This window comes from Neofelis nebulosa, chromosome 8 (genome assembly GCF_028018385.1).
Source record: "Neofelis nebulosa isolate mNeoNeb1 chromosome 8, mNeoNeb1.pri, whole genome shotgun sequence".
In the NCBI taxonomy this organism is placed as follows: Eukaryota; Metazoa; Chordata; class Mammalia; order Carnivora; family Felidae; genus Neofelis; species Neofelis nebulosa.
The window spans coordinates 115,836,957-115,857,147 of NC_080789.1; positions in this window are offsets into that span (position 1 = coordinate 115,836,957).

A 20,191-nucleotide genomic window follows, 5' to 3' on the forward strand; every position below is an offset into this window, starting at 1 on the left:
CAAGGACACAAATTCTAATGACAAGTGTCAGATAGGAGTCTGATTTGTCATTCACCGAGTGACCCGCGTGACATACTTTTACGTGTGTTATGTGTGTTAGGTTTTACTAAAGCCATCTCCGTAACCCTCACAAACTCGTGGATGAAAGATGCACCGTTACCTCCATTTTGGGGGACCCGAAACACTGTGAGGTTAGACAACTTTATGCTTAAGATCCCAGAGCGAGTTAAGAGCCAGAACCCAGGCCTTTCTGTCCCCAGTGTGTATTTTCTTCCTCATACTGTGCTGCTCACAAGTGATAGACCATCACAAGAGATAGATCATCTTGCTGCAGAGAAAGCACGATGCTCTCACTGGAATTCAGTTCTCCAAATAAGGGCAAAAGTGGACTCACCACCAAGCTAATGAAGCTTCAGCCTCGGGGCCCGTCACTTGCATGCCGCCCCATGGCCCTGCGCCTGCTTTTATACTACCTAGATCACGTCCAACAAAACCTGGACCCATCCCTGGGGCAAGGTGTGTAATTTTGGATGATTTTTATGAAAAACTAAAACAGTCCGTATGAATTGAGTTCCAGTTAACAAATTCGACTCGGAGGGAAAACATGCTAAGTAAATTGGAGCTCTCATGGAAAGATCTGGGAATGTTTGCCAAAAGATGGCCATAGGCAGTGGTGGCCGAAAAAGTGGTCATGAGGGCTAGCAGGGCAGGTTCAGGGCTGAGACCTGTGCGCTGAGCACCCAAAGAGCTGTTGACCTAGGAAGCAAAGAGTTGCAGCCTGGGATGGGCCACCAGAGTCAGCTTGAGAGAAGGAGGCCCTGAGTTGGTTCTGAGGAAATCCACCGTTTGCTTCCTGAGAAGGCAAGCAGTGGGGCTTTCGGGCTTGGATGTAGCGGGGACAGAATGATCATATCCTGAAAGCTTCTGTCCTTCCCTCTCCCCACCCCGCCCTGCCCCCGAGAATTCCTGTTTCAGGCAGCAAAGCTTTCTAATTGTGCGGGGTCATTGGAATGCTTCATGGAAGACAGATGGGGACCTCTCCAGTTCGGGTCCTGGAGATCACCTTGCCTCAGCCCCCCGTTGGATAGGTTAGTATATAGCTACACTTGCTTGTCATCACATGGCAAAAGCTAAAGCCATGTCTTCTGATTATCACCAACCCCGCCCCCCCCCCCCCCCCCACCTTGTACTTGCCTTGAGGTCTGTAAAATGACCTGAAACATGATGATGAAGACTGCCTACCAGGAATTTGCTGGACCTCATGGGGATTTGCCCATCCTTGAACAGATCGTTCCCATCTGGGGTCAGCCAGTGACTACATCGATACCTCTGGAGCTAAGTCGTCACCAGATATCCATCATGGCGCTAAGCACCATGGTAGGACTTGAAATCAGTGACACTGACTTCTGTCAGCTCCCGTGTTCCTCCCTAGTGCATGCCTACTATCTGACAGACTGAAGCCAATCCATCTTTTATCAAGAGCAAATCTCCACGGTGTAACTTAACATGAAAGCAATTTGCTGTGTACAGACGTGTTATGATTTCAACTCCATGTTTTGAAAGCTCTTTATGGACAAAGTTGTTTGTGGTTTGAACTTGTTTTGAGTCACTTGTTTTGGTGAAATTGTTTTGAGATTAGATATTAGGACTTTGTTCTCAAACTCTCACACTTGGAGTGGGAGGGACCGTTATGTCATTGACACCAGAGTGACAGCAGTGGCGTCTGTCACTTGAGGGACTTTTAAACCGCAAAAGCCAAGAGGTTGGACCAGCTATTTGAGAGCGTTTGGCCTTGACGAGAGTACTGTTCCCTGATCTGATTAGCTCTCCAAAGATCTTGAGACACTTGCTCCTACTGTGGCCAGAGTATTCCTGGTCAGCAGTGCTGTTGAACCATGCAACAATCTCAGGAAGAAACGGGACGTCTATTCCCGTCTTGGTGAGTCTGTTCCTTGTAGGCAGTAGTACAAGCTGCGTAGCAGTCGCTGGAGTTGTAACCACTGGGACAGCGCCCCCCCTTGCCTTCCAGTGATGGTGCCATCACCCACCAGCTACACGCCCCAACGATGAGGGACCTCATCTGGCAGCTGATCCCCAGCTTGGGGATCCCCAGCTGATCCCCTGATTGGAAGGACTGAGTCCACTGAGAACCAGCTTGTAGAAAGGTACACCTCAATGAAATTTGGCCTTTCTTTCTGTCACCTCCCCTTTGCCTGGAACCATAGTGTAATTAATTTATCACTGGTTTGGAGTACGTTCTTTCTTTATTGCCTTCTTAAGAGGCGTTATCTGGTGTGCTATTGGCTTGTGAAATAGTATAGTAATTCCCGTAATGAGCCTGTGTCCAATAAACCATTGGCAAAGAATCTCAGTCTCTGAGCTTAATTTGCCCTGAACAAAACTCCAGTGTTTTTCTAGAGGGCCCGGGGGGAATTTTTTGTGTAGCTCTGCAGTGTGGTTTGGAGTAAAGATTGCTCGATGCCACGGGTCCAGGGCCAGGCCCTCCAGAGTATCCAAGAGGGAAGGCACCGGGGGGAGAGCAGACCTATCTAGTGGAGGACAGGCCGACTCTGGTGGAGAGCTGAAGCCTTACTGGGGATCCACGCTGGGCAAAGAACTGTGCTGGTCCCTGCAAGGAGCGTAAGTAAGTGAGGGCCCAGCCCCTCACGAATCCAGTCCCTGCTGAAAAGAAGCGCATTCCACCTTGCAACTGTTCGAACATTCTTTGTTTTGACATACGGGCCCTGCCGTGTCAACAAAGACTGTTTTGGCCAAGCATTCACTTGCTGTTTTACCTACTTCCTGCGAGCTAGATTTTTAAATGTCGATGTAATCTCAAATGCACCAGAAAGCGATGATTACAATAACATGGTTTCAAAAGCCCACTTTGGGCCAGGGAGAGGAGAGATGCAAACTAGCTGCGCACAAAGCACTTTTTGTACTCATCTGTATGCGCCCTCCCCAGGATTTTTGCTGGGCTCCCTGGAAAGGGTGTGCAGGGAGGAGTGAAGAGGGAGAGAGCTTGGTGTGGTCAGCAATCAATGCTCTGGACTCCACTGCTCAAGGGCCCTCAGCCTGGGAGCAGGCAACTGGAGTTTAGCTCATCCCTCCACACGGACTACAGTGCCCTCCCATGTGACCCACATTTAACCTCGCTGCGGGTCATCTGTCCCATCTCCCTTCAAATCAGAGTTAGACGGGAGCAATCCCATGTGAGATCAGTGCTGGTTTAAGTTCTGGGTGCTTAACCAATTCAGACATATCTGTTGAATCACAAATGACAGAGAGATAAGAGCTGCTTATCTGGCTGCCCAGAGCGCAATAGCTGATCCCGTGAGGTCCTGCTCTTTCCGGTGAACAGACCCAGGAAGGGGGAAGCCGACTGGAAATACAAATCACTGAGGCATCCGCCAGAGAGCACAGCGTCCTCTTATTACAGTTCTGTGTCTACAGGGAGGTGCCCGGAGTCGGCCTGGTAATTGTGTCATCACACAAGTAACACTAAGGATTAGAGGAGTCACAGAATTCCCGTACAAACGTTGGCTGTAACTCATGCTGAATTTTCTCTCGATGAAGCTTAACATACCTCGGGCCTACCTTTCCCACACGGGCACGTAGAACTTCAAAGAGCAGGGACTGTCTTGCTTATTTCGTTGGCACAGGAAACAAGTAGAGGACCATTTGTAAATTTCAAAAGCCTGCTTGGAGCTAGGAGTGGTGTTGACTTCCCATTCAGTATCGCTTTTTCCGAAAGCGCCTGTGGGGACTGGGTAGCTGTGAGCCCCCGGGCAGTGGGGGTAACGGATAGGTTACGGGATAACAGGGAGGCCATCAAGGTCTTCTGACAACTTCTGGGCTTGTGTGAAAAGGCATTGGCATTACCCCCACTGGCACAACTGCCCCCCTTTCGGCCCAGGCATTTCTTCTGATCGGAAATTCGGGTCTTGCCCAAGTTTGGGTCCCAATAAGACAGAAGGCTGGGTGGGGACTCGGGACCGAGGGGACTCTCTGTCACTCTTACAACTTCCCTGTGTGGACTTAACACGTGTGTCTATGCCAAGGGCCAGCGAGCCAAAAGGCCCAATTGTTTCTATCTTAATTCAGTTACATAGGAAAGAAGGAGAACAAACGTGGTAATTGATTCAGAGTTTCTCACTGAAACCCAGAGTTCCTTTTTTCGTCTGGCCGGCGGGCAAGAGCGAACAGAAAGATTTGGCAGGTGTCTTCCTCATTCACCATTTCAGCCTTGCCTCTCGCCCCTGACACCTCCGCGCCTCCCAGTTGCCGGGTTCTGCTCTCCAGAAGCAATTGCTGCTCGCAAAAGACGGTCTACGCAGCTACAAACATGTGATTATATAATACCCTTCTTTGTAAAACAACAACAATAAAATCTGCACCTGGTAGCGTGGTTTACACATAGTTTACATCTTGGGTTTTTTTTTTTTAAACAAAATATTTCCCAGAGATTACGGAAGGAAGTATTTTTTTTTTTTTAATTTTTTTTTTTTTCAACATTTTTTATTTATTTTTGGGACAGAGAGAGACAGAGCATGAACGGGGGAGGGGCAGAGAGAGAGGGAGACACAGAATCGGAAACAGGCTCCAGGCTCCGAGCCATCAGCCCAGAGCCCGACGCGGGGCTCGAACTCACGGACCGCGAGATCGTGACCTGGCTGAAGTCGGACGCTTAACCGACTGCGCCACCCAGGCGCCCCAGGAAGTATTTTAATAAGAATACTTTTACTTAACGTAAGTCGTGCATTTGTCTTAGACAAAGCCTCTCGCGACCACTTCTGCCAAGAATCTGGCTCTCCTTATTCTTTTCTTCTCTCCTCTGGGAATGAGGGGCAGAACTACCTGTCAATGCTGCTTCTGGCCATCGAAACGTGTAGAATTTAGTTTATGGGAAAGGAAATGGAATGGCGAAAAGTTAATGGATCTGAGGTCTGAATGTAGTTGTTCAGAGAGCAGGGATGGGAACCAAAGCCCTGACTTCCCCGTTGTGACATTGCCACCAAGAGCACACTGCAGTCTGCCGCCTGCTGTTGCCTTCTGGCTGTCAAGGGCCCGGGGAATCCCACAGCAGGGACAAGACAGCAGTTTACGCCCATGTTAGCTTTGGGGCATGAGGAATAGATAGGAACTATCTGTCTAGACTGATCAAGTTTCCTTTCTCCTGATACCAAGAGGCTGGATCCTGTCTCTAGCTGGTGTCATGAGATGTGATCTACGTGGATGAGAATAGGTTCTGGGATAAAGGAGGCAGGGGAGAAAAGATTCCACGTCTAGAGACAGATTCAGGGTGATGGTAAAGGAGAAGCATTGACGGTGTTTGGTACAGAAATAAAAGCCATGAGCTGCTCAATAACGAATGTCGATAACAAAGCGTGTTGCTAAGTGCCAGCTGTGAGCTCAAGATCTGGGGATGTAGCTGTGGTTATAGTCATATTCCAATGAACTAACTCTATGGAAATCAAACTCCTTCCCTGTAAACCATACCGTAATTTTGGCATTTAACCAAACTCTAGTCACCAATTCCGATGTAGAAGGTGGTTTCCCCACAACACCAACAATTCTCAGATACCCTCTGGGCACCCTATAACTCAACTCAGTTCTGACACATCCTTCCTGGAGACAGCGTCAAATCCTACAGGGTAAGGGTTCAGTCCGACTAAACTGTCCCCCACCCCACCCCCCCACATACAAACATGCTTCAGATGCCAGTTATAAGACCAGGTGGTTACCCAGCCTGCTGACTTACTGGCTATAAATCAGAGGTCCCCATGACCCACTCCGTGGGTTCAATTAATACAGCGGCTCAAAAAACTCAGAGAAACATTTTATTTATTAGATTAGCAGTGTATTACAAAGGATATTAAAGGTGATGAATCAACAGCCTGAGGAAGAGATACATAGGGTGAAATTCTGAACAAAGGAGTTTTTTTTTTTTTTGTCATCCTGGAGTTTAGGGCCTGGCATGGTGGTGCCTAAAAGCGTCTGACACAACTCGTGCCTGAGTGGCTCAGTCTGTGAAGCGTCTGACTCTTGATTTTGGCTCAGGTCATGGTCTCAAGTTTCAGAAGTTCGAACTCTGAGTCGGGCTCTGCGCTGATAGCACGAAGCCTGCTTGGGATTCTTTCTCTCTGCACTTCCTCCTCACAAAATTAAAAAAAATAAGCTTTAAAAGTGTTCTCGTACACCAAGCTGGAAGCTCTCAGTATCCTATCCTTTTTGGGTTTTATAGAGGTTTTATTACACAAGTTCAGTTGATTAAATCTTTGGCTATTGGGGATTGGTTCACCTTTGGCCCCTCTCCCCTCCTGGAGGTTAGGGAGGGAGGGACTGCAATTGACAACCCTCTAACCACACGGTTGAACTTCCCGGCATCTGGTTTCCATCCTTAGGTACTTTTCAAAAGTGACCTCATTAACATAAACTCAGGTGTGGTTGAAAAGGGTTTGTTGTGACTATCAAGACACCTTTATCACTCTCATAAATTCCAAGGGTTTTAGGATGGGAAATGGGGACAAAGACCAAATATATATTTCTTACTATAAATCCCAATACCGCAGCATTATTATTTCTGTTTAGAATCAGTAGAATCCCAGAATCAATAGTGAATTCAGCAAAGTGATGCCAAATGTCCTGGAAGCAAAGCTCCTCCAAACTCACTTTAAGCTTCGAGTTGGCAGGTATGTTGCGAGTGTGTTTCTTTTGTCAGGTGCCTGGGTGGCGGAGACTCAGAACGCAGAGCCCAGAGTGGATCGTGTTTGTTTCCTGGAAGCCGACCAGAGCCCTGGCCTGGGCAGGGGAAGGCTGTGCTCAGGATTTACAAAGTCTGTTCACTCCGAAGTGGCCCAAAAGTCACTGAACCACGGTTGTGTGAGGTTTCATATTGTCAAGTAAGGGAACAGCCTCACAAGAAATGTAGGCTGACATTTACTGAGTGCTGGCACTGTGAATGACATCTGGGTGATCACGTCTAGGCATGTTAGTAAATTAGGGAATTGAGACCGAGAGGTTGAGTGACCAATGTGAGGTCATGCTGCTAGAACATGGCAGACCTGAGATCTGAACCCCGGTCCCTCGGGTTCCAAAGGTCATGCCCTTCTCACTAACCCCAACTGCTTCCCCATATGTCACTGGAGGGATGAGAAGCAAGAAATTAATCTACGAAACCTCATTACGGTGAGAATCCAAATCCTGTGACTCCTACATTATGGCTACCTCTAGAAATAAAGTCACTTGAATTATTATAATATTTGTTACTGGGGCACATCTGCGTCTCCAGCACGAGTAGAACTGTAGAGAATGTGGTCTTAGCTCATAAAAAACTTTACTCCGTGTATTTGAGAACTTACCTGCGTGGCACGGAGTACTGCACGAGCCCACAGCGAATATAAAGTTAAAGTAACAAGAGCTGTAATGAGAGCGGGAAGGAGTCTGCATCAGCTGGGGTCTTTCTTGGGGACCAGGCTCCCTAGGAAACAGAGCATGAGGCAGAGTCTACGTGCCGATGTTTTATGGGACACACAATCCTAGAGCCGTGAGAGTGAGGGGAGAAGGAAGAGGGCAGTAAAACGGGAAAGGCCGGGAAGCGATAAACTGTAATATCACTGAACCGGCCACAGCTTTAGGAAAAGACACAGCTGGTTGCTCACTCTCCTGGAATATCTTCAGAGGGGCCCTCCTGAATGCCACCTCCCAGAACAGCCCTCTGAAGGGTTGATGGGAAAGAGACTCATTCTCTCTCCCTCTTAACTCCCGTCTCATTGGTCAAGGTTGCTGCATGGGAGTCAGCTTCCCTGCATGTCTGGGTTGTGGCTCCAGACACCTTTGGGCAGTTGCCGGGGAAGCCGGTTTCCCTGGGCTGCAATTGATCATTTCATCTAAACCCATAAGGGAGGGGAGGGACCGGAACCTCTTGGGTCCTGTCCGACGTGGACATTGGAGCTGCTTGTGGCTCCCACCGGAACAGGAGCAAGAGAGGCCATGTGGGAATTTGGTGGAGACTTGGAGAAGGTCAGGGCGGTGGTAGGGGGGAGTCTCCATGAGGAAGAAACCAAGGGCACTGGAGACAAGCGGGGTCAAGTGAATCTGAGGAGGTGTGTAAATTGTTATCTGATACTGAGTTCAAAGACAAAAGAGAGGGGATATTCTAGAGTATCCTATTCAAGAGATAAGGTAATCTGAGAAAAATTTATTCACAGTGACACTCTTCCAGAGATAGCAATGTAGGGAACCACGGGGGATATTCCTTCACTCTGTTATCAACTCCAGGCTGGAAGGAATTAGGGGAGAGAGCAATGACTAAGCTCAGAAAGATAGACATGTAGCAGAGGTCACCTTGAAGGGATCAGTGACCTTTGGTCAAAAGTCATGGCCAACCCCAGGGGGATATCACAAAGGAGTCAGAAAATATCAACTCCAATCAGAAGCCAGAGAATGAGAGTCTATGGAGGTAGTCCAAGCAGGTCACCCCCTCACCCCTGCTCTGCCCTGGGGCTAAAAGCTGGGTGGAGAAGTGAGGACTTTGGGTCTGGAGGGACATTTGGCAAATCTATAGCATAGGGTTTCAGAGAGCACTGGTCTAGGACTTTCTCACTCCTGCCTTTTTTTTTTTTTTTTGTAATTAGATGAGAGATGATGTAGCTTGCTTGAGGTTCTAGCACTGGGAGAGACCTTTGCAGGGTGATGTGGCTGTGCGCAGGGAAGCTAGCCACAGGCAAGGCAAGCAGAGGAAACAAATGCCCAGGGGCAGGGATGGGCAAGGCAAGTTTGTGGAGCACCAATGGGGTCATCCTGACCCAACAGAAGTCGAAGGATTGTGAGAAATACTGGTAAATGGGTGGGATCATCCTTTGAAGGGCACCGAAAGCGGGCAGGGCCGTTTCCCCTTGGTGTGGCAGGAAAGAGGTTGCTATTGAAGGTTCTGAGATGAAAGCAGGACTCAGTAAGATCAGCCGAGGCAGAACAATGAATCCATTTTACAAGAAAGGGGAATCGGATCCAGGGTGTCTGGCTGGGAAACTGTTACATAAATACAGAATGGAGTGATGTGAGGCTGGATTCGAATATGGCGGGGGATATAATCATAAGACGTGCGTCAAAGGGAAAATTGGTAGGTGTTGCATATTGCTGGAGGAACGAACAGGTAAAACATAAATGGTTAAGTCTGGGTGATGGGAAAGGTATTGTGCTTCACCGAGAGAGGAAGGTGACGTGGATGGTCCTCTAGGGCAAGCATGGGGACAGAAGTGATGATGGCTGGGACATGTTGACTTTGGGATAACCCACTACTTTTTTTTTTTTTTTAATTTTTTTTTTAACGTTTTATTTATTTTTGAGACAGAGAGAGACAGAGCATGAACAGGGGAGGGGCAGAGAGAAGGGAGTCATAGCATCTGAAGCAGGCTCCAGGCTCTGAGCCATCAGCCCAGAGCCTGATGCGAGGCTCGAACTCACGGACCGCGAGATCGTGACCTGAGCTGAAGTCGGACGCTCAACTGACTGAGCCACCCAGGCGCCCCAGGGATAACCCACTACTTAATCGCCTCTTCTTCTTGACTTGTGTGACCAAGGTCATCACCCATGAAAGAACAGAACAATGGTGCACCAAGACTGGGCCAGCGGTGGGGGGGGGGGGGGGGGGGGGGCGGGGGGCTGGGGGGCTCCAGAGCACAGGGGACAATGGGGTGCGTCTATAGACAACTGACAATCATGAAATCAACTAAAAGTCTATGTGCGTTTGATTACGATTATGCTCTGGTCAGTGATAAAATGCTCCTTCGTTGGTCTAAATTCTAAACAACTGCTGTGATTACTATTGACTCTTAGCAACACATATGAGCTTAATGTTAGCACATTTTAATCACCTATCCTTTTTTATTTTTTTAAAAATAATTAGTTATTTTTAGGGGTTCCTGGGTGGCTCAGTCCGTTAAGCGTCTGACTTCGGCTCGGGTCATGATCTCGCAGTTTGTGAGTTCGAGCCCTCCATTGGTCTCTGTGCTGACAGCTCAAAGTTTGGAGCCTGGTTCAGATTCTGTGTCTCCCTCTCTCTCTCTGCCCTTCCCCCGCTCATGCTCAGTCTTTCTGTCTCCAAGCAAGTGTTCAGCACAGAGCCCAACATGGGGCTTGAACTCACAAACCTTGAGATCATGACCTGAGCTGAAGTCGGTCACTCAGCCGACTGAGCCACACAGGCACCCCTCACACAGCTCTGTGCTTAAACAGGAGAATCAAAATGAACAATGATTGACAGCCCAACTGTTTTTGAGAAAAAGAAAGAGGACTTGAGACACTTTAATTCTGTCGTTCTTTGTGACCATTTGGAATTCTTATTTCTGTTTAAAATTTTTAAAGTAGTAAAATAGAGGGCCCACTGTGAGCTGAAATAGTTTTGTTTGGTAAGTGTAAACTTTGGCTCATACATGAAATATTTTAAATTTGAATGACATCTTTAAAATTGAAATCAGGGGCGCCTGGGTGGCTCAGTCGGTTAAGCGGCCGACTTCAGCTCAGGTCATGATCTCGAGGTCTGTGAGTTCGAGGTCTGTGAGTTCGAGCCCCGCGTCGGGCTCTGTGCTAACCGCTCAGAGCCTGGAGCCTGTTTCAGATTCTGTGTCTCCTCTCTCTGACCCTCCCCCATTCATGCTCTGTCTCTGTCTGTCTCAAAAATAAAATAAACGTTAAAAAAAAAATTTTTTTTAAATTGAAATCATTTTCTAGTTCCTAATTGTTAGTTTTATTTTTTTTTTAATGGAAGCACAATGGACACACAGTGTTACATTAGTAATTGTTGGTTTTAAAACTAAAAAAATAGATGGGGCACCTGGGTGGCTCAGTGGGTTAAGCATCCAACTATTGGTTTCTGCTCAGGTCATGATCTCACAGTCGGCAAGATGGAGTCGTGAGCTGAGCTCTACACTTGGGGTTCTCTCTCCTCTCTCTCTCTCCCCCTCCTCAGCTCATGTGTGCACGCACGTGTGTGTGCGTGCCCATACTCTCTCACTCTCTTTCAAAATAAATAAATAAACTTAAAAAAAGAATAAAACTTGGGGCGCCTGGGTGGCTTAGTCGGTTGAACATCCGACTTCAGCTCAGGTCATGATCCCACGGTTTGTGGGTTCGAGCCCCGCGTCGGGCTCTGTGCTGACAGCTTGGAGCCTGCTTCGAGTTCTATTTCTCCCTCTCTCTCTGCCCCTCCCTCTCTCACACTCTGCCTCTCTCTGTCAGAAATAAAATAAAACATTAAAAAAATGTTTTTAAAGAAGAAAGAAAAACTTGTGAAAAATTTTATATCATCAGTTGAACCAAATTGTGTTTTTAGCCCAACCAAACTTTTTTTTCTTGTGGTTTAGAAGCAGATAGGTCATCCTGAATCAAAAGAAATTTGTTGGCTCCGGTGGGTATTTCCAGACTCAAACTGCAATCTGGTTTTGAAAGAACATTTTGTGAAAAGTAAGCACACTATTCTTTCAGAAGAGAGCTTTATTTCACGCACATTTCTCAAATATTCGAAATCAATTCACTTACCTTCTGGGAAACGACATCAAGTTGAAAATAGTGGCCAAGGTTAAGAAAAAAAGCAGAATATCCTGGCATTTTGATCCTTTTCACTTATTCAATATCTGAAGTGATCAGATGTGTCCTTATTGGAGATGGAAAATTACTTTACAGTAAAGCAACCAGTTTTTTTTTTAAATTTTTAAAAAATTTATTTATTTATTTATTTATTTATTTTTAACATTTATTTATTTTTGAGACAGAGAGAGACAGAGCATGAATGGGGGAGGGTCAGAGAGAGAGAGGGAGACACAGAATCTGAAACAGGCTCCAGGCTCTGAGCTGCCAGCACAGAGCCCGACGCGGGGCTCGAACTCACATACTGCAACATTGTGACCTGAGCCGAAGTCGGACGCTCAACCGACTGAGCCACCCAGGGGCCCCTAAAGTAACCAGTTTTGAGCATCAGTTGTATTTCAGGGAAGATTGCTACCATCAAAGAAATCTTGGAACAATGGATGTGGGTGGACACACCCAACGTGGCTTCGGGGTTCAGCAAAGACCTCAGAGACTGATCGGGTTCTTATTTGGGTCCTTCTGCACATCATCCTCTGCACCTTTGTAGTTTACACTTTGGGACATGTTTTTTTCACATGTGATCCTTTTTGGAATTATGGGAAATTTCATTCATTCTTAGTAATCTCACCCATCGATTAAAAACTCTGCAGACAGTAGGTAACAAATCCCCAAAGCCCTTCCCAGATAAATAAAGTGCTCGGTATGAAGCTGTGCATATCACAAAGACTAATTTTGAAAAATTAATCCCAACTTTGACACTGGGAGGATCAGTTTAGATTGTATGAAGAAGGCCTTTAACCCTGCAGCAACAAAATGTGACCAAGTCTTGTTGCCCTAACAAACAGAATTAGGGGCGCCTGGGTGGCTCAGTCGGTTAAGCGTCAAGACTCTTGATTTCGGCTCAGATCATGATCTCACGGTTCCGTGAGTCTGAGCCCTGCATCAGGCTCTGTGCTCACAGTGCAGAGCTTGCTTGGGATTCTCTCTCCCTCTCTCTCCGCCCCTCCACATCTTGCGCCCACATGCACAGGTACTCTCTCTCTCTCTCTCTCTCTCAAAATAAATACACAAACTTAAAAAAAAGAAAATAGAATTAAATTTTGAAGAAGATGTGGAGAAATGACAAAAGATGCTGGCCTTCCATTGCCAGAAGAAACCCAAAGGGCAATGTCTGAATGTCCCAACTGTTTGCCCCAAGAACTAGACACTTGTTCTAAAGGAGTAGATCAGATCATGTCAATGTTCATGCTCTGATTTTTGTAGAAGAAACTTTGAAAGTTTTTAGCACATATAGAAAAAAATCTATGATGAATTTTCTGGAGAAGATATTTGCAAGAGAATGGAAATTTTTTAATGCGAAGACTTTTGAAAGTCACCGGGACCAACCCCCAAGGGAAAAAAAAATGGACAGTATTCTAATTTCTGAAATTTATTGTGAAATGCCATTTATATGAATCTCTGTTAAACTATATTTTTGTAACTGGGTGTATATCTGTTATCTCATGCAAAGAGACTTTCCAGAGTTAAATTAATAAGTTTTGTTCTTCAATGAACTATGAGTGAAGAAAGATGTATAAATCTGACCATAACATAGAATATATTGCATATAAATATGCAAAGAAGATTGATGAAAGGTCAATCTGTCATTGGATGATTTGCATGAGTTACAGCTGGAAAACAGAGACTGTAATTTATTATTCTTTACTGAAACAGAAAAGAATATAGTTTTTTCTTCTTTCAAAGATACATTCATATAATTAAAGACATTTATGTTTTACATTTTTCTTTCTTAAATGTAATATTTATTTTTATTGATTTTTACTGGCATGGTTACATAGTTGAAGTTTAATAAGAAACTCTTTTCATTGTCTACGCTTCTTTTCTGGTCACAACTACAATTTACTTCATTTTACGATCATGACTGAAGATGATTCTGTCCTAGAGAGGAAGTAAGTGTTAAAAAGTGATCTGCTCTGGGGGTGATGTTAGGTCTGCCATTGTGATAGACTTCTCTTTGCAAGTTGTACTAAGAGGTCCTTTTCTGCCAAGGTATTCATGGAATAACATAGAATAGCTTCTTAACTCTTTAAAGTATTTTTTTAAATGTTTATTTATTTTTGCGGGAGAGAGAGAGAGAGAGAGAGAGAGAGACAGAGCACGAGCAGGGGAGGGGCAGAGAGAGAGGGAAACACAGAATCCAGAAGCAGGCTCCAGGTGCCGAGCTGTCAGCACAGAGCCCGATATGGGGCTCGAACCCACTCACGAACTGTGAGACCATGACCTGAGCTGAAATCGGACACTTAACCGACTGAGCCACCCAGGAGCCCCATCTCTTGATCAGATTTTGAGACTAAGGCTGGGGCTTGAATCTTGTTTTGCTTTAGCTAGATTATGGTAGAGGAGAGGGTGTATCACAAAGCTCACGCATAGTAGGTGCTTTAATAAACATTTCTTGAACAGATGAGTGAACGAATAAGTGAATGAGGGACTCTTCTATCTGGCAATCCCCCTCTGCACAAAGGAGCATGTGGAATCTTAATAGGACTTTGAAGGGTTTTAAAAATATACTAATAATCTACCAAGGATGAGATAATCTATCAGCGTAAGGTTTCCAGAAGATTTATAAACGTTGGTGTGGCTTTTAATATCTTGGTTGTACACAGCCTACTTAGCAAAAAATTATGAACTATAAAAACAGCCTGTTTGCTTAATTTGAGAGGAAGCTAAGTGGTCAAGAAAGAGAGGCAAATAGCAAAAAAAGTTTGCAATGAGTAGGAAACAACATGGCGAAGAGGGATACCTTACCTAAAGAGTTATAGCCAACACGTGGTTTGGGCTCTTTGACACCCAAACCGGAGAAATGAGGTTTAGTAATTTATGACACTAGTGTAAAGCTTCATAAAACTTTTAGTTCAAAGCTTCAATTGTGGATCCATCACATCTGACCTAAAACAGCTGAACTACTCAAGAAGGGTGGTATTTGCTTCCTTCCCCTTCTACACTCACGATGGTAATTAAGAACGAAGCTTGGATAACTAAAAAAAGGTCCAAAAAAAAAAAAAAAAAAGAGGAAGTGTGTGAAAATGGTTAGTGTGAATTTTCAGTACATTTTTGGACAGTGTATATGCTGGCAACTTATATCACTGTGCTTTCTCCCCACTAGGACTCCCAGCTCACTTCAGAAACACATGCAATCTGGTCCATGGGGCTTTCTTTTTGATGTGAAATGCACCGTCTCTCCTGTGATAGGGAGTGCTCCGTTGGAAGTTTGGTAGTGGACGTGGGTAGGTAGGCATCGATGGTCATGAGCCAGGTGGGACGGCCTATCTAGCTGCTATTCCTTTTTTTTTTTTTTTAATTTTTTTTTCAACGTTTTTTATTTATTTTTGGGACAGAGAGAGACAGAGCATGAACGGGGGAGGGGCAGAGAGAGAGGGAGACACAGAATCGGAAACAGGCTCCAGGCTCCGAGCCATCAGCCCAGAGCCCGACGCGGGGCTCGAACTCACGGACCGCGAGATCGTGACCTGGCTGAAGTCGGACGCTTCACCGACTGCGCCACCCAGGCGCCCCTCTAGCTGCTATTCCTAATAGGCCCTGCTAAATTTGTAGACCAGGGCAGGGCTCGAATTGGATGCATAAAATATGAACTGAAATTGGAAAAAAGAAAAGATAGATAGGGCTGATTACATAGAAGAGGTTATTCGGTTAGGCATCCAAAAAGAGTTTTAGTTTACGTAGGAGAGAGGCAAAGAGAAATATGTTCACTGCAACGTAATTGTAAAATGTTAATAACAGCAGGGAAACGATTAAGTAAATATGGGATGTTTACTTATGAGTCTTGTATTATCAGTAGAAATATGTATTAGGAAGAGTTAGTAATTATACAAAAGAGTTGATCTATGCTCCATTACTGTAGCTAGCGATGTCTGATCAGAAAGGTTGATTATGCTCAAAAGGAAGTTTTCATTGATCTTAGGATAAAATTCAAACTCAGTAACCTAGTTTATATGGTCTGTTATCTCTAGAATCAACCTTCAAACCTTCTGTCCCGCTTCCCTTCTGTCTTGCATGCATGCTATTCTCTTTGCCTAGAAGGGTCTTTCCTATTGCCCAGGCAACTCCTGCTAATTCTTCAGATCCTGGCTTGGGCCTCACTTCACTCAGAAAGCCTTCCCCGACCACCTTCTCTGAGACTAGACCGGGGCCATGGCACTTGCTTTCTGCACAGTGTCATAACTGTCCCCTTACTTTTGACAGGAGACAGTAGGCTGGTGAGGGTCAGGAGACTTGTATCCCTAGAGCCTGCACAATCCCTCACAGATAAAAAATGCTTAATGAATATTTGATGAGTCAGTTTTCATCCTGAGTAAAAATAGAAGGACCCACACTGTATGCGTGATATAAAGTATTTTTTTTAAACTATACCTTTTAAACAACAGGAAAGACATACCTTACAACAAAGGGCTAATATTTTAATTACTAAATTTCTATTGCAACCATGTATTATTTTTACAACGGCAAAGAATCACTTAGTTATTTTTAAAATGTAACATAAGAGAGGAAACTCTTTGAATTCAACCACGCAGTTGAGAGTTAGTGTTTCAAGCATAGAGCCAGTAACTGTGACTTGAATTAAGAAGAAAAAAAGCTGGGGTAACCTTTGGGTGGAGGGAAGTGACATTTATATAAACTACCCATGTGCAAGCCACAGGAGAGGTAGGCACGGAGTGAGATGGGAAATGAAAGCCAGAGCCTGAGAGCACCTGCCTACAGGGCAGGCAGGAGACCACTTGGTGAGAGGGCAAAGCCTGCAGGAGAGGTTTTCGGCAGAAATGGGGATATACCAGTGGATGCTGATGAAATGTGAAGGGATGCTAGGGGTAATGTGGAGAAGTCACAGGAGCAGCCTGGAGCCGATCATCCCCACGGGGACAAGGATGGCCTTGCTTGGTTTAGATCCACAGAGAGAAGGAGGGAGGCGGGATGAAGGGGAGTCTGAAGAAATCGAGGTTGTCCTCGGTGGTGGTGGTGGTGATGTGTGGTGGGGAGTGTGTGGGTGTGTGGATCACAACACAGGCAATGAGGCCCTCAAAAAAGAGCCCCAGGGAAATTCAAAGAAAGGTATATGCAAGTTGACAAAAGAGACCATCCAGTTTTATAAAAAAAAAAAAAAAAAAAAAAAAAAAAAAAGCAAGGTGCCAGAAGAAAAGGTGTCAAAGGTGAAGAAAACTTGGGACTTCATCAAAGATGAATAAATCACCATGAGGTGACACTCAGTTGACTAGCCCAGCATGTGAGGGGCACAGTCCCGCCCAAGGAGGCAGGAACTGGAGAAGCCGGCAAGGGCGTGGAAGTGAGAAGTTGTTTGTTGTGCTGGAAGAAACTGGGTGGAGGTGAGTGTCAGGGACAACTTCTGGCTTGTTTGGTGCTAGGCTGGGACAATCATGTAATGACAGCTTGTAAGGACCTTCCTAAAATAACAACCTCGCAGCAGCTGACGATAACAAATGAAATAAAACACCACCACCAAAGGAAGCTGGTGGGAGTTCTACTGACAGCAAGCTTCGTGCTGGGCTGGAGAAAGCACCCCCTAGGCGGTGGGGCGTGAGACGTGGGGCTGCTGGAAGGGCTCCCCCAGCTGAGGTGGCTGGCTCCCCAGGGGTCCAGAACACTCAGCGTCCAAGGAGCCTCGGGCCCTCTCAGACTGGCAAATCCGCCTTCCTGGAAACCGCCCCTGTGCTTCTCCTCCAGCTCTGGCTGGTGTGTTTAGTTATGTAAAGTCAGAGCCAAGCTCTGCCTGGATCTTTGGGCTGGAGACCCACCGCCATGAAGTTAGTTCCCTCGGGGTCAAAAGCATTAAGGTGTGCCGGGCACTCAGCAAGCACGTCAGCTAAACAAAATAAGTTCTAAGAATCTGAGAAGGAGCTGAAACCACCAGGGTACCAGTGTAGAAAACCTATTTCTCGCAGAAGCCTTAAGTAACCAAGGCAGGAAATGTCTTGGAGAGATCTCTCCCCTGTATCCAAGCAGAGATCTCACCAATACTCTTAAGAGGGGATATGCCTACACCTCCTGTGTCCTCCTAGCCCTGTGTGACCTCAAGGGCTCCAACTTGCCATGCCCCAACTTCATGCAGAATTGATGGAAATATACCTGTGGCTGTCTGCACGCGTGTGTGTGCATACACACACACACACACACACACACACACCACTAAGGAATAACACTTGAAAGCTCAGAAACCACATTTCCTGCCAAATGATAATGCTTGCCATCATGGACACTGAAGCTGGTGTCCCCAAATAGGACAAGAGACACAGACAGAGTCCGGGTGCCACTCGAGATCTCTGGTTCTGGTCTTCCCTCAGGCTCCGCTGCATCCCTGACTTTCCTACTGTCAAAAATTTACTTAGGTCCTTGAATCAATGAATTCCCCTTTGGAGCTAAACTGGCTTGACTTGGGCGTCTATCCCCTACCCCTGAAACAGTACGCAGAGGCCGGTGGAGGCGGGTGGCACTTGCCAGAAAGGATCTAGCTGCCGAAGAAGAGGGACGGTCCGGGGATTCATGACCCACAAGTTCTTGCATGTGACTTTGGGAGTGTCCTGGTGTCCTGGTGGATGTTGCTGCAGGTGCCTGGAAAGTTGGGGGGTGGGTGGGTAAGGGAAGCAGCGAAGAAACCTGGGGAGGGGGAAGGGAGAGAAGGCGAGGAGGCACGTGCTGCTGTCGCTTAGCTGAGGAATTTGTCATTTAGACGGGGACGGTCTGAGACATGCAATCCATGTAACTCAAGAAACCATACCGTCAAGAACAGCGATCAAATCTGCAGGATTAGGACATAAATGCATCTCATAAAAGAAAATTATATGAAGTCTGCGTGAGCTGGTAGGTCGTATGTCTGCAAACACCGGGGTGACCATAAGACCCCATTTGGGACAGTCCTGGTTTACACCTAGTGTTTTGGCATGATGACTGAAGGCACCCTCTTTCTGACTCAAAAGTATCCTGGTTTGAATGGTAGCTTCTGTGCTGGCCTTAGCGAATAGCTCACTTACCACCGTGTCACAGCTGAAGGGGGGGTTGGGTTTAAGGTCCCAACGTGGCCGTTGTTGGTAACTTCTGCAGAAAGGGAGCAGCGAGAGGCAGAGGAGGAGGAAAGTGACAGCTATGGGAAGAGAGGGGGGAAGAAATGAAGCTGCTGCCCACTGTTGGCAGGGAAAAGAAGAGGCAGCTATAAAGAAAAAAACGAAATGATACGGGAAAAAGCCAGCAGCCAGCAGAACACTGTTGAGGACAGGACAGGTGGAGCAGCTGAGGAGGTCTGATGAGCTCAGAACCACAAGGACATGTGATCCTGGGCACCTCGAGGATGACCTTGGAGGACACTGAAGTGTCACAGATGGAGCCGAATGAGTCATGGAGGTAGAACCAGACGGGGCAGAATCCGAGGCTGAGTAATTTGCTGCAAACAGTCGGATCAGCATGCATCACTGCCAAGGACCAGAGCTGTGCAGACCTGATGGCAAACAAGTTCAGGACTAACCAAGGTCAAGGGGAGGAGACAGACACCCAAGGGGGCTGTTGCTCTGAGGTTCTCTGAAGGATTCATGCTTTTTACTCTGAGAAATCCAGGGGTGCCGGTCAACTCGGCTCGGGGATAGACATTGAATCCTGAAAAGATGACCATCTAGGAGCCACTCCTTAACTTGGGCAGACAGTGCGAAGGAGATCCAAGGGAGTTAAGCAGCTGGCCGTGTCCACGCGGAGTTGAGTTCAAGAGCTAGAACTGCAGTGGCCCGATTCTCAAGGCGGTGCTCAGGTGTATTTTAAAGAACACACTGCTCCAGGGGCGCCTGGGTGGCTCAGTCGGTTGGGCGTCTCACTTCGGCTCAGGTCGTGATCTCGAGGTTCATGGGTTCAAGCCCCGCATTGGCCTCTCCACTCTCAGTGAGGACCCCATTTTGGATCCTCCGTCTCCCTCTCTCTGCCCCCTCTCCAGCTTCCTCTCTCTCAAAAATAGACATTAAAACAAAACAAAACAAAGCAAAACACTGGCCCATGCAAGGCTGCTGAGAAGCCCTCTATTTTGGAAATTAACCATGTACACTAGGATAGTAAAGGGCTTCACAGACCTTGAAGTGAAAAATGAATGTAACCCAGGACTTTCTGAACTTACTTGACTACGGTACCCGTTTTCTAGGCGACGCAGAACTTTTTGTGATGTACATCTAAGAAAATGCTTTGGAAATGCAATCTATCTAGTCCTTGGCTGCTTAGAACACACCCACTTTCTCTGGGGTTGAGGGTGCCTCTTTGCCTTTGCTTCTAGAAGCCTGTGCAATAGGGGTGTGAACATACAGCCATGCTCTTTTGGTTAATAAGAGTCTCTAGTAGGGAATCCCCGGGTGTGTGTGTGTGTGTGTGTGTGTGTGTGTGTGTGTGTTTGGGTCCTATGGTCCTTATACCATGCATTCTCCAGGTGCCACTCCAGTGAGTGCCCTCTACTGAGAGGACCGACCTGTACAACCACATTAGCGTGTGTGGCCTCCCTTGTCACCCTCCTTCCTGGCTCCTAGTTGCATTTGGATGAAGAGGGCCAGTG